The following is a 24873-nucleotide window of genomic DNA, read 5'->3' as shown; positions in this document are numbered from 1 at the left end:
GGAAAAAGTTAAACGCGCTCAAATATTGTTGTGTATGTGTTATGAGAAAAAAAAGTAAATATTACTCGTACAAGCCTAGTAAAATAATTTGTGTGCTAAAGAAAAACATGTTGATACATAAATACAGAATATTATATAGGCACTAAGTGCCATATGTTAAAACACATATTTTAATATATGTAAGTGTCATAGCTGAATTGTAGTATGTATAACTTTCAAATGTAATTTTGTTAAGATTGCTTAGTTTGCGATCCTTGTGATCCAAGTTTATGGCATCGATACTATACAAATAAGGATAATGAACTTTTGGTGCAATAAGTTTCAGTATTGACAATCTAAATATTTTGATGTAAAGGTAATTAAGTATATCTAATTTAATAGCTTTGAAATTAGGTCTTTGATTGTCGGTAATATAATATATAACCACCAGTGATATAGATTGCTTGCACGATACAAATATTTTGTTCTATTTCTCTGAACAGCATTGTCACACAATTTCGTAGGTTACAAGCATACGAATTTATAAGTCACTATCAGCAGTATGACTGCCAACTCACGTTTTAAATCTTGATTCGATAAAAGCAAGATGGCACATTCACAAATCAAAATCCAAAGACACGGATCGCATACTATCTGTAAATTTAACTATTTCTCAATATGTTGCCACTGTCTCCAAATCGTAGGCGATGAACTTTTTAACGTTATGCAGAAGTTGCAGTTTAACAATATTTTTTAAGATAGTATTTTACTCAAAAAATATGATAATTAAGTAACTAGATAATTTTTATTGGTCGCACTGTTTTAAATAAAATGAACATATTTAGTTGATGACAATGAGTCAACTCTTTTCTGTGTTTCATCTATCCGCGTCCGATATGCATGGCCTCCAACGGTATAATAATGAGCACTAAACGCGCACATGGTTTGGTCCGAACATCTTTGCCATAACTGTTTTACTAAGCATGTTTCAAATAAATCATAACAAATATTACATTTTTAGATTCTAAGTTTGATGTATTATAGTTAGATCGGTGACTTATACCTAAAAGAACTGGGTTCGAATTCCATAGTATTTTCTAATGTCTATTGTATCTAGGAGATCAGAATTAGTGATTGATTTTAATTTTAATTCCGATTGATCATCATAGATAAAGTTTTATTAGATATTTCAGATATTATCTATAAATATAGCGATGAATAATTAAAATAAAATCTATCGGAAATGTAGAACTATTGATGTTTTACTATTTATAATAATGAGTTTTTGTGTCAATTAAGCTAGTGTGGATGCGCGAATGATTTTAATTAAAAATTATTTTATGTGATTAATCGTCACTTTATATTTATATAGTAGGTGTGAATAAATTGACAACTCGAGATGCAGGAAATTTTAAATCATTTGTAATTTAGGCTTGATTTGCGCTCTGTAGTTTGGACTGTTGTGTCTATAATGTGGATTAATAACTATTTCAATAAGTTCAAATTAACTAATGAATTTTTGGATAACTCTTGAATCAGACGGTATAACTTATTAATTATTTTATAAAATACATTATTTAAGGACGAAATAGCGTAATCAGTAACGTCTCAGACTAATAACTCTTATGTTGCGGGCTCGAGCCCCAGCAGCGGTACTCGAATTTTCATTTAAAAAGAATTCGCTATTGATAAAAAATAGGCCCCAGCTGCAGTGACATCTATTGGCTATAAATTATATTACACATAATAATTTATAATTATCAATATAGAAATCACCGATTCTCAGACTTTTAGTCTGGTGGTTAATACTTACTTGTAGGTCCTCATTATATATGCTTAACTTACTCAGTTGATACAGATTTACCCCGTTGCAACGCTTTGGGCTTACGCCTATCAGGTTACAATGAAAGATTTATTAAAAATAAATAAATATATTAGTTCCAAGCGCATAAATACCTTTCTTTTTTATTTTTATAACGTGTCTTAGAAATCGAAATTAGTAAATAATAAATAATATTAATTAAAATAGAGTATCATATATTATTTTATTTAATTTTCCAGAAATTATGAATGAAGCTATGTCGTGCATAGTGCTATTTATTGATTTTAAGCTGTAGCATCACTGATTTACAGACCACTCAGTATTTACTAAGTGGTTGCTGATTGTGTTTACTCGGTTGTTACGTTACGCTAACGCTTGTAACGTAGCAACAGAAAAATTACAATTATTTAATCAATAAATATTTAGTCATATGTAATCTTTAAGCATAAAAAATGGTTTAATAATCAGTAAATAAATTTAGGCAAGTTTAAGCCATTATTACATTTTTAAGCCATCCATACGTCATAAATAGAACTGTTTGTTTATCGTATTAATTAGCATATTTTTATTATTGAATTTAAAAAATATATTCCTTTTAACTGAATTTTAATAATTCATAATTATATTTATCAGAAAAATAAGCGAAATTTATAAACTATAATCAATTAATAAAAATATTTTTAGTAATAAATATATTTTTATATTTTAATTTATGTTGTCATAAAATTACATGAAAAATATATGAATAATAAAAATAGCTTATTTTTTAAATTATATATTTGCAATCAAAGAAATTAGGTAATAAATCAGTATTACTTAAAAAAAAATCAGAAAAAATTTTAGTATAGTTTTTTCTAACGGCATCTTAATTATGGTTTATATGGTGTGAAAATGCAATTAACGCCACTTTATAAATGCTGAAAACGACCTAAATGTGTGTTATTATTTTAAATATAATATGTAACGATTTTTACAAAATTACACATTATTAACTGAACTCGATTTAGAGACTACAGTTAGTGGAGCACTTTTGTTTGTTAATCTTCATGAGTAAGAAAGACATAGCAATCTTCGGGTTACAGTTCTATAATTAACATCGTTAGTCAAAATATGATCTATATAATTGCCACGACTTTCTTTCATATTAAATTATAAACAATTTTATAGAAATTAAAATATTAGTTCAATGTATTATACATACATATGCTAAAATTGTAAATTTATTCTTTATTTATGATAAAACTATTGGATAACAGTTTTAAACCTTAAATCTTTATCATTACGAAACTGTAGAAATAATTATTTATTTTATAAATTTATTTAGCAAATTAAAATATACATATAAAACATAATATAAACATAGAGAGAATATAAAAATATACTTTATTATTATAAATGTTTCCTTATTTGCATTTTAGAATATTATCATAGAAATATTATTATAGAAATTCACACCTCCGTAGAATATTATCTTGGACGTCCTCGTTTTCATAAACCTATCTATGCTTAAATTATCTCTATTTCTATTATTAAATCTATGTATATCTATATTTCTTAATAAATATATTATTTTCTAACTTATATATAAGTACTAAATCATTCAGCGTCAATATTTCTCGAATATTATATCCATTCCAATCTTTCAGTCATACTTTTACAACTAGTAAATCTATTTTCATTTAAAACTACTCTCATTGCTCTATTTTGTATTTTTTGCAACATCTAATTTATTAGACATATATAATATAATTACACAATTATTGAAGTAAGGCAATATTACTTAACATATTTCTCATCCTATATTATATATCCATTTATTTACTATTTTTTTGATTATGTAATTACACTGTTCATTAAAATTAAATTTTATGTCTACAACTACTCTTAAATGTTTTATAAATATATATAAATAGTTATCAATAAATATTTATATATTATTATCTAACATATCTTATTAATAATTAAATTTTCGGAACCAACAAGCTCACTGCATATTATTTTTATTAAATAAATTTGCATAGCAACAACGAATTTATTTTATATACATGTTACAATATTAAACAACTGTTCTTGTTCAGACGACTGGTTAATGACTTTTATTTATTTTAATCGCTGCATATTTATACTAAATATTTAATACGATACACGTGTACTAATGATAATTAATTATTAATGAGAAACACGTGTAATATATTAATTATATACAATTTAATTATTTTGTAATATGTGTATAAAAAATAAATTCGTTGTTGCTATGCAAATTTATTTAATAAAAATAACATGCAGATAACTTGTTGGTACCGACAATTTAATTATTATTAAGATATGTGAGATAATAATATAAAAATTATTATAGATAACTCTATCTATACGAATTTATTTAATCAAAATAATATTTTATTAAATATTTTAATAATTTATTCAACAATAAAATAAAGTTATTTAAAATTTTAAAAATCAAACTTCATTAAATTGTAACATTATTATAAATGAATTGATTTTTAGAATTATTTTTCAGATTTAATTAAATTAAATTATATTATGTATTGTGTAAATTTTAAAATTTTTACTTCCAATATGGTTTTGCGCAGCTGTTTACCTACTGTGAGTTTGGTGCGTCAGCATACGTTATGAAAAATTATTAAATTCTTTCTTTTTGAAATATATTATATTTATATTGAATAAATTTATAAAAACCGGTATTTTGGCATATAAAAATATATGCCAAAATAATACTGTTTTTTTTTAATGTTAATTATTAACACATAAATTGTGTTATGTATATAACGTAAATTAATAATTAAATTAAACTAAAAAATATGCCACTTAGTGCTTGTTTTATTTATAGCATTTAGATGTTAAATATGACTGTTAGATGAAGAAAAACATGTTTTGTGTGTTACCCGTTGAAAAAATAAACAATCCGAAATATAACACATAAAGTCCACTTTTGCGACATGTGTTGTTAAGTAAGAGACATGTTTTGATGCTTTTGTATAAAGGTAACTTTGTGGCGAATCTGTGTTGTTAAAGGCGAGGATGTGACGTTAGATAAGACATTTAGAAGTTTTGATGTGAGAGACTTAGTAAAGTAAAGGGTACTTTGAGAATGCGATATTGTATACTTCGGAATAGGCCTTAAGCTCTGGTTATACTAGTCGCGTTTTCTACCGATCGGTTCGATACATTTGTATAATAGCGTATGCTATAATTAGCTTTTATATGGACACGCCACACACGCCCACCACTTAATATGGTTAGTTTTAAATGATGTGTTTTGTCTATCGTTGTCGTAAAATCTTGATGCTCAGATTTTTTTTGTATCGATGTATGATGAAATATTTGTGAGATTTCAGAATTTTTTAAAATGTATGACAACCTGTATTCAATTTAGTTTCAAGGTATAAATTTATTTAATTAAATTTTTTATATAATACTTTGTATGAAACATTGTCATTGAAATTATAATAAAACATGAGCCATGTATAATTCAATTTATACACTTAAAAGCTTTTATGCACGGGCATCAAATTTTGCAATCGATTAACTCGTTTTTATTTTGTTATTATTTATACAGTTTGCTATATTTTAAAATATAAGGTAATCGCAAAATAAATGTCGTTTTTTTATTTGTATATAAACCCATGTATAACTTTGTCTAATTCCATTAGTATAACATGTTTGACATTAAAATTTAAAATATTGTATCGAACGAAATAAATGGTAAATGGAAGGATCGAGGTTTAGAGAATAAGGTGGATGAGATAAAACCTTCCAATCTTGTTCATTGTTTTTATCGAAAGTTAATTACGCATTGTCATGTTGTAGCTACAAGATCTAGAAGCTCTGAGGATATGCGGATACGCTTGTCTCCAAGCTTTCCCAATATTCTTCATATGTTTAAGCACTGTTTAATCTGGCTTGTTTAGTTTCTCGGCCATCTGATAGATAGTTTAGAATGGGATTTCCTTCTATTTCTGCATCCGGGACATCATCGTCCATTTTTACTAGTCTTAAAAGACTATTCTTGATTCGTTCGATTTTTTCTAAGCCATTTGTGCCTACCACTTCACAAAGGTTTTTAATGGCCGTTGTTGCAAATTTTCCTAAAAGCAATATATTATATAACAAGTATTTTTGTATAAATTGTTCACTGCCAAATAAATAAGGTATTAGCAGCAAAAGGTATTAGCCTCAGGTATTAGCGGCAAAAGCACGAATAAATGTTGAAACTTTAATTTGGAAAAATGACATTTACTTAACTATTTTATTATATTATTTTATTACTAATAAATAAGTATTATGTATTATATTACAAATTAATTTAGTGATTAGTATCTATAATACATTAGGTTTTTAGTGTAAATTAACAATCCTTTATGACTTATGCAATAATTGTGTTTATATTTAAATTTACTTCTAGCCTAACATTTTAAAATGTATTATAAAACGAGTAAACCTTTACTTTATTTTATTAATTTTTTTGTAAATATTTTAAATTTAATTTTTAAAATTAAAAAGATCCTACTGAACCACCCTGTGCCTTATCACCATGGCCCAAAACAATTCTGATCGCCTTAGTCGCGGTGGGCCGTATTATTTTCTTATATATATTTTCTCGCAATTAAACTCGATTGTGCGAGCTGCTCAATTAGGCCCACCTAGGAAATTGAGCTGCGCCTAATTATTATTATTATTGTTCAAATTGCCCGATGCGGCCCTGTCGCTCGGGACGTCCGCACTGCGGAGCCAATTCCCAGTTCGTCCCTTCTACTACATACACAGATATACAGAGCATCCCACCGTACATTTTATATTATTTGTATGAAGTATATATATATATTTTTTATTTATTTTATAAATTTCTGCAGAGTCTAATAACTTAATGCTAATGCATCCTAAGAATTAAAACTAATATGTTAAAACAAATAAAAATATATATTTAAAATAAATATTATATGTAAAAATAAACTTAAATATAAAATTTATCTGAATTTATCCTTCAGCGTTTTGCTACACTATTATACAGATATCATATGTATATTTATTTATATTCCAATAGTATAAGTAAGATTCAATACCGTTCTTTTACAACATATTATTTTAATATTAATAATTATGTAGTCTCCAATACAAGTAATACTTCACAATAAACGATATAATACTTTTTTATATTCAAAAGATTATGTCAGTTGCAGCATTGTAACAAATTGCTAGTAAATATAATAAAATAATAATTAGTTAATAAATATATAATTGTAATATTATAGTTATTGAGTCAAGACCGGAATAGCGTAATTCATAAGGTCTGGAAGTATTTCTTATCGAAAATAATTTTTCGATGAAAATGCCAGATCGAAAATTCTTAGTTATCGAGAAACTCTTTGATTTTTCTAAATTTTGCATAGTCTTTTTTTGTTAAAAATTAAATTTGTATAAATATTTTCAAATGTTTTACAAAAAATGCATTTTTTAACCGATGCATAAGAAAGGGTAGATCCGTGCCAGATTTTTTAAAATATGCATACTTTCTTAATAGTGTTTAATAGAGGTCGTTAAGTATTTGATTAGCAAAAAATGTTGATTCTCAAAAAAATAAAAAATTGTATAAAAAATAATTTATAGTTCATAAAATAATAATAGCTAAAACGCAATGCATTTGTTAACTGTGAATATCTAGATGAGAAAAAAGTTGTAATATATAATATTTAATTGTATTAATACATTGTATACTTTGTCAAAAGTCATTTTTATTAAATCTACGTATTTATACATATTAAAGAGTTTAAGTCATAGTTAAAAAAGCAAAGCATATTTGATGCCACTAATAATGATATTTTTTATTTTATGTTGTAACCTTACAGGCGTAAGCTTAATGCGTTATAACGGGGTAAGTCAATCAGACACAAACAAAATACATGACTGAGAGTTTTTATTTATATATAAAAATGCATCTGTTGCGGGAAACCTTTTACGTGGCCTTAGGGTTATCAGTTCAGCGCCTTACGGCCTGAGTTATTCTGACCTTATGTGCTAATATTCAAAAGGTATTTCAAGGTTGGTGGCATAGTAGTGTGACTTTTGCAACCAGTATACATTGAAAATCAGGTTATCGTACAAAATATATATAATATACTAAAAAATTGTACAGAAAAATATAGATTATAGTATCGGGCGGAGAAGGAAAATTGTCGAGTCTGAGAGTCGCTCAAGTAGTCGTCGATGATTCGATTGGTAATAAGCGATCGAGTTTTTGATTGGTGATTTATGTCAGTTAAATGATTGTCTAAATTTATAATGCTACTATCTAATTGAAAGCCATTAGGTTCTAACTTATACTTATATATACTCTAAAATAATTCCCTTTGTGAAATTAAAATTTACATTTTATGAGGTAATTATAAATATAAAAAAAATTCAGTAAAATGAATCTTATTATCTTAAATGGAAAAATAATTAATATATATTTTTTTATTAGTTTAATTAATAACAGTGTTGTCCAAGTAGCGACTCGCGAAGAAAAATGGATTTTTACTGTAAATATTTTAGTTTGAACATTTTACAAGGTTCTACATATATGTTAGTTGTCACAAAATATTTTTGACTTAGTTTACTGTACTATCTTTACATAATTGTTATAACTTTTAAAGCGACAATAACTGATTTTTCAATTACCTGTCTTTTTAATTGACTTCCAAAGTGTAATGAAAAATCCGCGCGCTAATATGAGTTAGATAGAACTGACTTATACCATTTAAACATACATTTATTTAGTTTTGGGGTTACATACATATACATATATACAATTGGTGAGCTTTTTTTTATTTCAATGCTATAGAAATCTCGTTTTTGATTTTTTTTTGGCACCAAACGCACACCGTTTTGTTTGGGACTGTTCTGGACACTTTTTGATGTTGTTCATAATAACTTGTTTAATACCAAATATTTAGTAAAAAAAATAGACTTTCTTCTGCATGAACTTTACTTTTACATGCTTTAAATTCTGGTTAAAACATCATTGTCATAAACAGTTACGTCTTTCACTGCAGATAAAGGTGTTATATATGATAAGGTTAGCATTTTAAGCACATACGATTGAGATCTGTTAATGTTGCTGTGCTACACACCCTGTGTTACAAGCCGAATTAAAAGTAATTAATTTATATTTTAACAACATTTTACCTTTGATTACTGTTTATACCTCGAATATTTTATATACGAGGACAGTAAATAAAAAATCATACAATAATTTCGATGATGCATTATTAATTAATTTTTGCATAAAAGCATTAATTCGACTCGCGTTATTACAGTAATTTATGTCGCGTATAATGTCTGTTTTTATTATAGAACGTGTGTGTGGTCATTAATTTGCGTTAATTATTACCTGGCTTGAAATAAGCGTTAGTTATACAAATATTTGTGCTGGACGGATGTTCAATTTCACAGCATGTCGGGTGATATTTGCGTGTGTTTTGGTGTAATTAATCATAGGTGATTATCTAAAATGTAAGTATAGTGACGTTAAAGTCAACGGGGAACTGTAACACTGTGTTATAATGTCGCGTAACGAGTCGTCAATGGATTGATTTATGATTGTAGAAAAAGTGTCTAACCTTGAATGAATTATAAAATAATGTCTCACCTTGAAATATTATTATCCATGATATTTATCAGTGAGATGATTAAAGATAGAGAAACTTTTAATCAATTAGAATTGAATAGTGATTTAGTGAGATTTCCAATAATGAAAACGTTATGATTTCTCTAAAAATATATATAAAACTAAAGATGTGCATTAATAATAGCAAGGTGTAAGTTAAGCTTTTTTATTATGATTTAAATGTTATTTTAGTTTGATCAAAAAATCTTAAAAAAATATTTAAGTATTATTGAATCAGAATTGTGCAATGTGCAATTTTAAGTTATTATCATCACCAATCTTTTTTTAATTGTGTGATATAAGATATGATATTATAGTTTACAAATCAATTTCATACGCTGGTTGGCGATTCAAGTATTAAAAAGATTAATGTACTACTCTTGGTCCTATAGGATGCGACGAGATAAGCTTAAAGTGACACGATAGAAATTGAAAAACTTTGGGAGTCATGTGGGATATGAATTTACGATCATTAGATAGCAGTGATGTATCGTGTTGGTCATTGTGTTGAATGACTTTTTTGGCGTCTTTATATACATTTAGTTAGTAAATCTTACCCTTGATATTTAATATATTTTTAGAATTTTTCTCTCATAAAAAAACGTTTAAAATGCAATCTTCCCAATAAATATTTATTGTTTATGTATGTTATAAATTGTACTAAAAATAGTTTATAATTTGTCTATTCTACAAAAAAATCAATTCAAAGCCACCCAGGGCGTTCCTTAAAATTGCTGCCCCCACATACATTTTTTGCAGGGTCATAAAATCAGCATTTTTTAAAATAATAAATTGGTTATTATTAAGCTCTTGTTATTCGTGGATTTATATATGTTTTAGTGCATTCAGGGTTAAGAACCCCACTAGACGTTTCCATCTCGAATATGCTGCCCCCAACCAAGTGCCGCCCGGGGCGGCCCACCCCCTCCGCCCCCCCATAGCTACGCCACTGAGACAATCTCAATCTTAAACGAGATCTATACAATTTGTTATAATTTAAAGGTCTTTCTAACGATCATTTCAAACAAAATAAAAAGAAAAATATGTGCACACAGTATATTCACACAACAACAAAAGAGAGATCTCGTGACCAAATAATTGTGTTTTTTTTTGGAAATATTGTACGGATCACCGCAATTATCCTGTGAATATATATACAGATATTTGCATTTAAAAGATAAACATTGCCATAAACCCAAATGTGCGATACTTTTCTGTTATGGGGGCCAAATATTCTGAGCAACGCTCACTCGCTACCGCTAGTTCGCACCTAAGCTTATGTAGAAAAACGTTGGCCGCTCTCACATATCAATTATAATTGTATTTTAAAGGCTAGGTAAAACAACGGCAGCGAGTGAGCATTGGTCAGAACATTTGGCACCCAATTACAGGAATGTAATAAAAATGCTGTCTTTTTTAAAGCTAAGTATTGTCTTGTCATACTAAAATCTCCATCGTTGAGAGAAAAGCGAGCTTATCTGATTATTCATACTTTTCTTCAACAAATTGAACCAAAAGGTTAAAAAAAACATTGACTACGTAAATTGTTATATTTTATATTGTCTTCTAATGTTTGTTTCTTACTATTAGTAAAGTTTATTTTTGTCTACCTGTGACTTCAGAATTCATTCATAGCTAAACACCAAAATCTCCGTTTTCTTTGTCTATTTTTTATATGCTATTGGCATTTTATATACATTTTACTGCAAATTTAATTTAAATGATATGGTTTATCTATTTATTTTTCTGAATATAACATACAAAAAATAAAATCTTAAAAGATATTTTTCAATAAATATCATTACCATCATAAAGTGGCTTTAAATATCATTAAATTTGAAGTAAAAAATATATGTTTTTAGCCTTTAACATGTATATAAAAAGCAAGAGGTATTTTATGGTGATTTATTAGTAAAACAGTTTGTTAATATTGTAAAAACTAAATTAAGTTCACTTTTTTGTTATCTTAAATGTACTCTAACCTTTTTTATAGTGGTGATTAACACTAATATATAAACGATCATTATGGAAATAATTGTAATGCTTATTATATATAATTTTACCTAATTTGATATTTTAAATTAAAGAAACTTAATTTTTATGCGTATACCTTTACCTGTAAATGTGCACGTGTACTTTCACCGTAACATGTACATAATGTATGTATAATACACACCAACGGGTATACACCTCTAACACTATCAAAGCACCCCAATCAACCCAATCGATTTCCACACTCTAAACACGCTACGCCAACTCCAATAACGCCTCGATTTTTCGACCGTAACTTTCGAATCAACAAGTGTCTCCTATCAATTCAGCGGAAAAGTTCGATTCCAGAAGCGAAATCAAAAAGGCTCACTAACACATGTATGTCTACCCGCAGTATTCTAGAAATAAAATAACTGTCAAACGAAAACGTCAAACGTTGTCAAAACTTACACAACCCTGTGCAAAATCAAGCGTTATAAAAAAACTGTGGGGTAGTAGTTATATGATAAATAATTGGCATATTATTTATCAAACTCCAGGCTTTTGTATACATTAACATTTTTCACTTCAAAAATTATACTTGATTTTTTACAGACTCTTGAGAAAATATTTGAAAAAAATTATAGTCTGCCTAAAAATGTTAACTTGATTATGAATTGCTGATCATTGCAAGTAGTTTGTTACAATTTAATCAGTTGGACAAAATTTATACAAATATTTAATTTATATGATGTATTAAGTCATAGGCATTTTGGATTCTACTTCGTCAATCTTATTTGAGTGGTGGTTCAGACATCACCTTTGGGTCTCAGACTTCGCCACTTCAGAATATAATTCCGGACCCCTCACTCGACGACCTGTTATAATTATACATATACTTCTACTGCTCATTCGACACATGTACTTAAATTTAATCGATTATTGGTAAACGCTAACCACTTATTGCACAGTAAATATGTTCACGACAGATTTACGAAACTAATTATTTAGTGATTGTAAATCCGAACAGCATTATTTTATTTCTTTGTATATTTTTTTTATTAAAAAATGTATGTAGGGGAGGGGCAATTTTTCTAGCTACGCCACTGTAAAACACGATCATCCTTTTGCGGTCAGGATTACCTAGAGAAAGTGCGACTTGCGGCCGCCGTCTGTCTCTTTTTGGGACATTGTCTCTAGCGTATAGGCCGCACCCTTCCAATCTACCCCCACTTTTTAAAGCGCCTTCCTACCCCAACCCCTTCTCGTCATATCCGGTTTGCGCCGCTAGGGTTATGTGTTTTCATTTAAAACATGAAACAGGTTGTAGCGGGTGTTCATAATAAAATTTACTCATCGTCGTGTATGTATGTGTGTATGTTTAAAGATAAAATATTTAAATTATAGGCTCCCGCGAATGCGCACACAGTGTGAGCGCAACGGCGGTGTGTCGGAATTATTAATTTTATTTGATACAGTTAAACTCGAATGCAAAGATCGAGCTGGACATAAAAGAGCATTAAAATGAAATAATTCATTTTATTAAAAATTAAAAGTAAATTTCTTCTATATCTTTCTTCTGACTTTTCAAAATTTGTTTTTCCATATTGTTTTGTTTTTCAAAAATACATATAATCTTAAAAACATGTTTGCATTGTAAAGAGTGTAACGAAAACTTTTGTACAAGTTTTGCTCCGTGATGTTTTTGAAATTAAAAGTTATTTGTAACAACTTGATCTGTTTTACATCATTGCATCAAGAAAAGTCAGTTTTAGTGATCGCCTCAAAAGTTTTTTTTCATTAGTACAATTCTATATATAATATATCTAATAACCTGAGGTTTTTATGCCAAAAAATAGACGAGTAACTTTAACTTTTCATCTAATGATTAAATTTTTGATTAGTAAGCACTGCGGTATATGATCTAGCATTGTCGTGGTGAAAATTTTTTATTTTTTACGACGAGGCGCCGCCGGTCGTAGTCTTCCTGTCGAATGCCGCCAAATGCCGTCGTCACGTTAGTGTTACTGTGCCGCCTAGTTTTGGCCATGTGAATAAATAGGCCCGCCACAGCTCTTTTATTTTATTATTTAGTCGCCTATCACAATCTGTCAGAATATAAATATATTTTGCTGACGATTGTCATCTCTTATTTCATCATCCTAACGCAAAAAATTCAGTGAAGCCTTTTGTTTGTCTAAGTTTTGATCGGAATATTTAGTTTATTTTAATCTTGAAAAAATAGACTAAAAACTAAAAATGAATAGAATTCGCTTGACCATATATTTATTTATTTATTTTACAGCCTTATACATTTTTCCTTTCACGCATTTGGTGAATCCTAATTTCTTAGCAGCGTAATAAGCTGCTTTCTGATTTGGTAATACACTTCGATTAAGGTAATTCAAAAAGTTTCGTCTATTATCCTGACAACTTAATAAAATGAAACTCATACAACTGGCATCTTTGCTTTAATATAGATATTGATTTCATTGAATTTTACTTTGATTGACACAAGCATTGTTCGGTTTTGAAGCCATATATTTTCAGTACATAATAAAATTATGTACTGAAAAATAATGAAAATGATGTGTGTTTGGAAAACGCGTAACTGAATATGTATTAAATTGTTGAAATACAATACTTGATATTATTTTTGATAATAATTGCGTTTACATAAAAAATAGGTATTGTTTTCTTTTTCTTTCCTTTAATTAATAAAAACAAGTTGTAATATACTCAGAGGAATCTTATTTTACTAGTCTTATTTATTTTTAATATATTTGTAAATTAGTTTCGTTCTATAATATGTAAGCTTACATGCTATATCTTAAATATATATTATTGTGTTTGTTACGTTTGCCCACAATTTTTGCTTTTATTGACAGTTATTAGTTGCCTAACTAGTTTATTAGAGTGAATTTTTAGTATTTTTAAATAGTTTGCTCACAGATTTTGTATCACAGTTTGAACACTTTCGCACATGCAGTTACTTGTTTGGAATATATTCAGAAGCGCTTACTTTGTTTTGGAACTTTGTATAATAATTATATTTGCTCCTAAGCTCCGTAGGTTTTGTAAAGCATTATTTTATTTATTGTTGGCCAATCACAATTATGCGACGATCATCCAGCCAATCGCTGAAGTCGAAAGTGACATTGTCTTGATGAGCATTGTCCAAGGTCTTATACTGCAACATAAATTTTGTGGATCTGGTAATTTATTATACCGGTGATCGTTTCGCAACAAAGAATTATTCTTTCAATTCCAGAATATTTACAGTAAGAACACTTGCGTTTTATTTGTGAATTTTTTCTGGTCGTAACGAGGGTTTTTGTGTATGATCCCATCCTTTACGCTATTGTATTGTATCCTTGTTGATGGATGAGTATTTTGGTTACATTAAGCTAGCGTGAGTTTTGAGAATAAGCCCCTTTCAAACGTGGCTATCTATTTTTGGTCGCCACACTATCAAATGGTAATTTTATTAATAATAATAGATTGAACCTAATTGGCAAGTCTAGCGGAAGAGGTAATTTTAAATAGTCCATAATATATTTTTATGTATCAGTTAAATCATTGCACTGAGGAAAAGGTTTGAAGGTTTTTTCTAGATATTCAGCGAATGCTTTAACTTTTTCATTAGTTTCTCTAGCCCATTTTCCGTGGTTGAGTTTTTTTATCCTATTCATAACACTTTTCACAAAGTCCATAGCTACTGTTGACGTTAATATTTTTAAATATTCTTGGATTGATTACTTTTTTCTGTTTAGTAGAAGTTTTTTTATTGCGTTATTTAGTTTTGATTTATCAATGGGTGATCTTGTATATTGCATTTTTTTCTTAATTTCAGTATTACAGCAAATTTGATAATTTAGCATCTCTCTGAACTTTTTTTACTGTGCAGGGATGGTGCTAGTGTTCTAAGGTATTTGTAGTTTACAACTATTCGAATATTGATTACAAAAACGAATATTCGCATATATGTTTGTTCGTAATTTTTTTTCTCAGTTTTTACCGATATTAATTTATTAAACTAATTAGTGCAAAAAATTAAAATAATTGTCTGTAAAATATTATTTAATTAAAAAATAATTATTTTAATTATTTATTAATTACTGTTTTAATCGTTATTTTTTTAAATTTTAATAATTACTGATCAGTGAGGGGGTTTAAAGGAAAATGATAAATTTATTATAGCCACTAGTCATTCAGTAAAAACGACTATATGTGTTGACTCTGAGGTAGTAAAAACGAATATTTTACGAATATTTGTATAGTTGAAAGTCAAGCGAATAATTCGAATTTTTATTGAGGACCCTAGTTTTTTGTGTTATAATTTAGTGTGATCAGAATTAGAGAATAATAATATTTTTTTGATAATTGATACTGTTATATGATACGAAAGTTGACTTTGTTATTTATGTTAGTGACATTTCTAGTGGCTTTGGAAGTTGTCTTTATTTTATAAATTCATGTTTAATGTACTAGCCTTTCACGATGTATTGAACTAAATTCTTTGAGTAGTCATGTATAGTAAAATTTATTTTCCAATTACAGTTGGAAAAACGCTTACAAAATGTATGATACATGTATGTATCGCACACATAAATACTAGTATCGAAAATGCGCTTCTAATATTCCGTTTTGAGTTTATTGGTCGAATGCCGAAAGTCGATTTCCCACAGGAACTATGCAATATATGATAGTACACTCGTCAATATTCTAAACCTAATATTTAGAAAAAATATAAATGTTTACGTATCTGCATATACGTTTACAAATAATATATTGGAATGCGGTATTTTAAAAAGTCAGTTCAAGAATATGAGTTTTAAAAGCGCACGTATAATTAAAACAAACATTGTGCAGACCTTTATAAAACGGAAAAAAGACCGGAGCATTTTCAGATTCATTAGCCTTCTCTACAATGCCGCATTTTATCTATTCCATCCTCGTTTCTTTAAAGCCACGAGAGATTTTATTTTTTTTATCCAATACTTTTATCCAGTGTGCATTTGCAATAATTGGATCAGTTAATCTACGTTTTTCATACAATTTAATTTTCTCTACATTTATATAACATATATTTTTTACTACATATAGTAACAATACTTCTAACTACTTATATGATTCTTTGCTAGGATGTTGGTTGATCGTTTTTTTTTCTAATAAAACTGTGCTATGTGCTCGTGTCTATTTGAACGCTTCGTCGATTGTCGTATGAGTAAGTGAGCGAATTATTGTTCGACGTGTGAGTTGAGCGAATTTGACAAGTGGCACATGTAAGCGAATTATACGATGATGTAAAACAATATTTTAGGGAAACAGCGTTTGCCTTCTACTTTATATTAAGTGATAGTATACCTACTCAAGTACTTCTATTATTCAATTTTAGTAAAAAAGACACAGTTTCAATACTTTTTAATGTTTGTTTTTAATATAGTTTAGAACCATACAGTGCTAGTCTACATAAAGAAAAATAGATTTTATGTATCTATGTGCTATTGTACCTATGAATATTTTATAAAAAAAAAAAAAATAGACACATACGTAAAGTGTATTGAATCACTATTTGTTCTGTCCTGATCTTATCGTTATGAGTATAATTCTATATCGAAGACAAAATTATTTTACTTCCGCGTTATATACACAGTTATGCAGGCCCGCCGTATCCCCACTACATACGTTGGTAGGACTTAAAAGAATGCGGCGCCCGTTAATAGAGTCGCGGGTATTACTCGTGATTTCAGACGCGCGTTTGTCGTGTATTAACTAATTACATATGTCACAATAGCTTAACAGAATACGTATTTTAGTTAAATTTTTATCGGTAAGAATGCAAGTGAATGTTATGGAAAACTATATTTTAAAAATCAATTAGTGACATTGCCGTTTCATTTGCAGTGTTTAAAATAACCGTAAGAATTCCTGGCCTTGACAAAAACGAGGTTTGTTTATGGTTTCTGCTTATGGCGATATGAGTTGTCAAAATGTGACAAACTAGTATTAGTAATTTATAGCAAAAATAAATAGCGTTTCTGATAAAAATAGTCAAAAGCAATCCGTTGTTATTAATTAAAAATTAAAAATGAATAAAAAACATTAAAGATGTTCATTTTTAAAAAGCGGTTTTCATGTTGCAGCTGCGCTTTAAAATTTGCATAAAATTCTTTGGTTATCCTAACGAGTTTCGTTTCTTTTGTATGTTGCAGCTGCACTTTGTAATGTTTTATAATGTAATATGTTTCATTATTATTCCTGTACAATATAAAAATGCTCATGGTAGGTTTGACTTTTAAGTATTATATGCTAAAGATCTTCGGTATCATTAAATATATTTTTAGAGCTTTCTAGTGTATTATAGATGTGACACTAACATAAGTCAATTTCAAAGTAAAATGCATTAAAATATTTCGTGAAATTATATAAAAAAATCAACTATAAAAAAATCTTTTTCGTTGAATAAAATCAATATTTTAGCATATTTCTTAAGCTAGTTTAATATAAAGCACTTTTATATAATTTTTGGGATTCTAACCTTGAGGCGTGTGACTTCGCAACCAGTAAGACGTAGGTGGAAACTAGTGAGAATTTGATTAGATTATTTTATATATTGCGACATACTAAGATGGGCGAGATATTTTCTCCAAACAGTAGTGGAGAAGCTGGCGCAGGGATGTTGTCTGTGGAAAATCTTTAGGGTGCTGATTGCTGTGGCAGCGACGGTATTGCGGAGGTTGATCCCTCTCTGTTATGGTGCTAGTATGATAGGGTTGAGAGTCTGCTAGTCGCAGATAGAGTGTCTGCCGGAGTCTGCTAAGTGACTGCCCTCTCCTCATTTGAGTCCAGGCTTAAGTATTCAGAACTGCAATCAATATTATGCACTCATTTTTTAAAACATCCCTGAGGTTAAATTCTATAACGGGAATATTGTAGCTTCACGGTGCTATTTGTCTTCCGGTGATATATTGTTTCCCGTGACCGTTTCGTAACAAATAAGTATTCATTCAATACACCAGAGAATTCTTGCGTGTTATTTATGTGACCCTTTTAGTTATTATTGATAAATAATCACTTTTGGTCAGAGTAATTAACAGGAGTTTTGAGAATAAGATCCCCTGAAGGCATTTGTGTGACCCGCCACACAGTGTAACACTATATAGCAATTTTAAAAGTTTAAATGTAAGATATAGTTTATTTATTCATATGACAAAAACATATATACAAAGATTTTACAGAAAAAAAAAGATTTTTAGAAAAAACATAATTAAAAGTCATTAAGAACACAGCAAAGATTATAATGAAAAATACATATATAGCCAAAAATTAACTACGTAATCATCTTTCGTGAAACGTGAAAAATCAGTTTTAAATTATTTAGTGATATTTGCCATTTTTTTTTTAAATTTACATATAATATGGAACAAAATTTATTAAGACGTTTTTTTTTTATATAAATCAAATAAGTGCAAAGAGCGATTCAATACCAATCCAAAAAACAGTAGCTCGAAAAAGCACACAAATACTACACTGTGTTCTAATACGTACATTTGCATCCCTCCCGGCGAAAAAGCAATCACACGGCAAAAAATTAGAAAAGCAATACAATATTAATGTATACTGTTTCGTATTTTATTTTTAGAAAGCAGTATTATAATATTTATGACTTTAAATGCATATTATCCAATTTTATACGTAGAGTAATTAGCTGTCAAATATAAATTAATTAAAATCAGGTAGCAAAATGTTTATTAGTACATTCATATATACATTTCCTGAAACGCTTTTTCGATTGCTTTGTATTTTGGAGCTAAAATTTTCACAGCATTTGTTTATTATTTTCATCAGAGTTTGGAGCTAGCTAATTAGATAAAAACGAGTGAAAAACTTAAACTATCTATTTGTAAGTTTCATTGTTACTAATTAATTAGGCGAGAGAAGGGAGCCTTCCGGGTCACCGTACACTTTCATTATGGTAGCTTATACAAATGAAGTTAAACTGTAAATTTCTCCACAATACAAGATGACACTAGCGCTGCCGCTTCGGTCGACGTCAAACGGCTAGAGGTCCAGAACCGCCGGTTTTCCAAGTATCTCGCGAGGCGCCGCGAATGTATAAATTTTGAGATCCAGCGGCGATAAAGGGAGGTACTTGTGGGGGTGGTGGGCGCTAGCTGCGAATAAAGAGCGGCGAACAAAACGTCCGAATGAAAATTATTAAAGTATTTTTTTGCATATTTGGTATATCGTCGGCTTAATTCTAATACAATGAAACTCGCTTTGTTGTAAAAAAAGATTTTTCAATACTTAATTCAGTATTTTTTACCCAAAAGATTTTTTATTAAAAAGTAATTTTTTTTTTACTAAATGAATTAACTTTTAAGGGAAAGAAAACGTGAAGATTAGTAGTGTCAACTTGATAAAAAACTGAGTGTTAATAATTTATTGTATAATGGAAATTCCGAGTGAAAATATTTTTTTTTATTGATACATATTAAAACGTAGTAAAATGATATTATGATTACAGCTAATTTTGATTAAAAGATAATGAACAATAGTTAATAAAAATGACACTTAATAAAACATATGTTCCTTTTTTTGTTGACATAAATTAATTTATATTTATTCTCTATTAGAAAAAAATAAAAAATAATATTGCATTTAAAACATTGCTTGTGCTTAGTTATGGTTATACATTTCTTTAAATATCGTAGTAATGCAACGTTAAAAATATTTTTTTTAAATTTTATTATATTAAAAAATAAAAATGCACAAGCAATCCATTTATCAAAGGAAGCAAATTAAAAACTAGCTTGTTAATTTTTTGCTTTATCCAAGAAAATATATTTTTAAATCATGCTTCGTCGTGGTCCTCTCAATGTCTGGAATGGTGGCAAAACGTTTTATTTTTAGCACGTTTTTTTATTTTTGGGAAGAGCCAGAAGTCGCATGGTGTTAAATCCGAAGAGTAAGGTGGATGTGGACAGAGAGGAACCTTTTTTTCGGCTAAAAATTCGCGGTTCAGAAACGAAGTGTGGCATAGCGCGTTGTCGTGATGAAGGAGAAAGCTATTGAACCAATTTTATGGTTTCTTTCTCGATAACGTTGCAGTATGCCCTTGTTATATTCTGAGTTTACAGTGGTTTCCCTTGGAACGAACTGTAATCGCACTATGCCCTCCCTATAAAAAAACCCAATAAGCATAAAGTTGAGATTCGACTTGAACTGACGTGCCTTCTAAGGGCCAGGAGAGCCACTCGTTTTGCATTGGGAACTTTACATTTTCATCTCAGTGTCATACCCATACACGAAACTTTCATCTTCAGTTATAATTTTAACAATGAAGTCCGGATCTGCATCAAGACGATTCTTCAATTCCGTGCAAACTGACACCCGATTTTCCTTCTGTTCGTCAGTCAAAAGTTTGTGAACAAATTTCGCACTCACTCATTTCGTTTGCAAATTATCAGTTAAAATGCTTTGCATGGACCCTTATGAGATGTTGAGTTCCTTGGTAACTGTTTGAACGAACCATTTTTAAACCTTTCTGTACGTTTTTGTCTATTTTTGAGGTCAAAAGCGTTGCTCGTTTTCAACAGACTCATTTCCTATTTTAAATCGCTCATACCACTTGTAAACAGTCTTCAGAGTCACCATATTATCGCCATACACTAATTTTAACATTTCATTAGCTTTTTTGGCACTTTTTTGCAACTTAGAATAAACGGAAAACACGATTTCACTCTTCCGGCTCTAGAAGCCGGCTAACAAGTGACAACTTGCATAAACTTGCCACTGACTATCTCAATGGATCAGACTATCGGACTTAATACTTCAAATAAATGGAGCGGCAGCATCTGCTGCTATAAAATTCATTCACCGTACTTTTTGATCACACCTCGTAGATATATAAAAAAGCGTATCTTAAAGTACGATTTTCAAACAATATTTTTTTGGCGCGTCACATAATTTTACTTGTAGTGAGTATTTTAAAATTGAAAATCATTATTGGAATATTATATAAAAGTAAAAACTGTTTTTTTACAATAAAGCAATATTTTTTTTATCTAGAAAAGACCAACGGTCTTAAATAGCACTGATTTAAAAATATAACTTTCACAACATTATGATAAATAGTATATCTTGATTTTCCAGCTCAGTTTTCTGTCGAGATTAATTTCAAGATATATGGCGAAGTTCCCTTGTGATATACATTTCCCGTTAAGGGTAACTAGAGAACAAGTATCTTTTTTTTGCGTAAATGTAATATGTATTGATTTAGTTTTATCAGCTCTGATGCTATGTTTAGAGGGGCTATTTTTTTAGTCAGTTCAAAAGCGCTGCGCTTTTGCACTGAAATTTTGAACTTTTTGGAAGAGTCGTCTGTGTTGATTTAGTGTAAGCTTCGCTGGGTGATAGTTCAGAGTCGAATTAGTGTGTACTTTAAATCAAAAGCGAAGTGGGAAGTTTAAGTGATATTATTGCAGCTCTATAGCCTTTGTACAATTCACTTCTCCTCGATTTCTTGACCAATTTACTGTTTGGGACGAAACAGGAATCATTGTTTTTATCTGACAATATTTTAATAAAATCTTTTAGCTGCTTGACAGATTTTTTTTCTGGAGTGCATAAATCTATTAACAATGGTTTAGAGAATTTTTGGTTTGGTTACTTGTATTTATTTAGAACAACATACATTATTTAAGTTGTTCACAAAAGATCTATTTTTGTCTAATTCTCCTTTTAGGTAGGTAGCTAAAACGCCGCTTCTTTTGCACTTACATAAAAAATCCATTGGTTAGCATTTATTAGTTAATTAAAATACGATTTTAATGGTTTGAAAACACTACAAAAAATCGATGATATCTACAAAAACATAATTTTTTTTGGAAACATTTATACTGTTTATTATTATGTATTTAATAATCTCGTTATAATGTAATTTTACTTGGTATGTATTTTGTGTGAAATATGCGCATACAATATTATAAAATTTCTTAGAATTTTGATGGTAATGCTAATACTCGTTCAAACATAGCCACTGGCGTATTGCTATTTTATCGATCAAATACCTAAGTATACTTTGATTTAAATAATTACATTTGTTATAATAAATTATAACATAATATCAACTAGTTTTATAAATGTACATTTTCACCCACTTCCCCTCCCACTTCTACTTGTTATTAGAATCTATTTTGAATGTTATATTATTAGATTATATGTTTTTGTTTGTTTGCGTCGTAAAAAAGTTGTTTTTGAATTGAAAATAACGCAACCATTGACCCGTTTTTTGCAAACTGGCAAACTGGCGACTCACTCGAGCCGCTAATGTCGTGACAAATTAATCCTGTGACAATTTAAATTCGCCCCTTATCACGTTTTCGAATCGAACGCGCAATATTCGCGTGATTTCAGGATATCCGAGAGCGATAAAGTAAAAATGAAATGCGACGTATACGACACAATTAGTTATTGGATAATAATTATTGAATTTGATGGCATGATATGAAATTCGCTGCTTCCGAAAGTTGTTTCAACAAAACAATAATTAAAAAATATGAATGTATCAAATTGGCCCTTTAATGCTCTATAAAGTAACTATTCTTTTTAACCAACATTTTTTAACAATAGTGAACCCAATTTTTTTTATTATTAATTTGAACATCATAAAATACGAAAAGATATAGATAACATTATCATTCAATAACCGCTTTATAAAAAATATTTAGCATTTATTGCATGTACTTTTTTATTTAAGCTATTATAAAGTTTCTCACGGTGGTGTTCCATTATTTTTAAGATGGATAAAACGCTTTACCACAATTTAATTAGTATTTTTTATGACTTTACAGTATAAGTTAATCCCTTCAATAATTAATTTATGAGCCCGACAGATTATATAAACGTTTTGGAGTTTTTTCGAAAAATCTTTATATATTATATAGCAGGCGCTGGTAATTTACAGCTTTGACTCAATAAAACAGCGCAGTTTTCTTTTCTTGGCCTGACAAGATTATCTGCAACCATTTTTCAAGCTTTAGTCCTTGGCCGGCGAGCCTCATTATAGGCGTCCTCCGGAGACCTTTACTGCAGCGTTCACGCCACATCTACAAAGCGAAGCCTTTCTTAAAGGGTAAGCCAGGAGTCTTACTGATGATAATGTTTCCATATGCGTGCCCTGCAGAACAACAGCTTTTTGATGGTGTGTTGCTAAAGGTCTGTGCTGTTTTTTATGTGTTATATTAAAATGTCAATTGATAAAGTATTTTTCTCAAATATAAAATGGCTTAATTGACAACTCAGCATACAGATTTGTTAATCCGCTTATATTCAGTTATTTTAAAAATTTAGGTAGGTATAACTTGTGTAATATATTCTTCATCCATTATACTGACAATTGAGTAAAATAAAGGGGTTGTTAGTAACATAATTTCTTGACTCGAAAAATATATTTCTTGACTACAAATTTAGGTATTAGTGAAAATTAAAAAAAATAATTTTGTAATATGCCGATTTAATAATATTATAATTATAATAAAAAAAATGTTTACTGTCACTATCTACATTACGTTGTTTTACTTGCATAAATATACATAATTTACATATACCAATGTACCAATAAAGACATATATGACGTGCAATCGTTCAAAAGTCTTTTCGACACGCCCATGAAAACGGCACCCCTTTTCGTTGTTTAATTATGCTTTATAACGCAATTACGATGGCGTTTTAATTTTTTCACTCTGTTCAAGAATAAGAAAAGCTTCTGGCATAGAATTTCAGGTCGCACTGCGCCGCCAGGAACAAAGAAAGGTGTGCAGAAATTGCTTAGAGAGTGTCGTGTTTCAGAGTTATATTTTAAGCTGGCTTATTACGCTTCTCTTTATGTATACATACATACACAGCATACTACTAGTTAAGTTTGTGTGTGTAGTAAATTATACACCTCGTTTCAGATGAGTTAATATATGGACTATATTTATATCAGATATAATAAACAAATAATTTTATTAAATGTGCATTAAAAACTATATATGACACACTAAATAAATCTCTATATTAACACATTTAAAGGCAAATGCTGTATACATTTATTATGTATTTAAGAAATCTCTTTAAAAATACACTAAAGAAGCTCATTTCCTTTAACGACGTTCTAAGTCACAATGAGAAAAAAATACTATTGTTGTGTTAAATATATACGTTTTTGTCACTGTTTCTCAACATTGAATAATCTAGCATTTAATTTTTTACATTTAAAGACATTTTGCCCTTTAATAGATTATCCAGAATATAGCTGGCTTATTTGCGGAGGATTATATATTTTTTAATTATTTTTTTTATACAAATTTAACTGGAAATATAAATAATTTATAAACTTTTATATTTAGTAACTATACACGATTAAATTTAGTATGAAATATATTGCGTT

At 28.9% G+C, this 24873-nt stretch overlaps 1 protein-coding gene across 1 annotated transcript in view; it reads left to right on the top strand.

The window, feature by feature from the left end:
• Positions 1-24873, top strand: part of LOC148230041 (cytotoxic granule associated RNA binding protein TIA1) — a 235738-nt gene that overhangs the window by 58467 nt on the left and 152398 nt on the right. The window lies entirely within an intron of this gene.

This window comes from Plectrocnemia conspersa, unplaced genomic scaffold, assembly GCF_051122295.1.
Source record: "Plectrocnemia conspersa isolate PC_06_02 unplaced genomic scaffold, ASM5112229v1 ptg000011l, whole genome shotgun sequence".
Taxonomy (NCBI): domain Eukaryota; kingdom Metazoa; phylum Arthropoda; class Insecta; order Trichoptera; family Polycentropodidae; genus Plectrocnemia; species Plectrocnemia conspersa.
The sequence above is the reverse complement of the archived record's forward strand: the minus strand, read 5'-3'. Positions and strand labels throughout refer to the sequence as shown.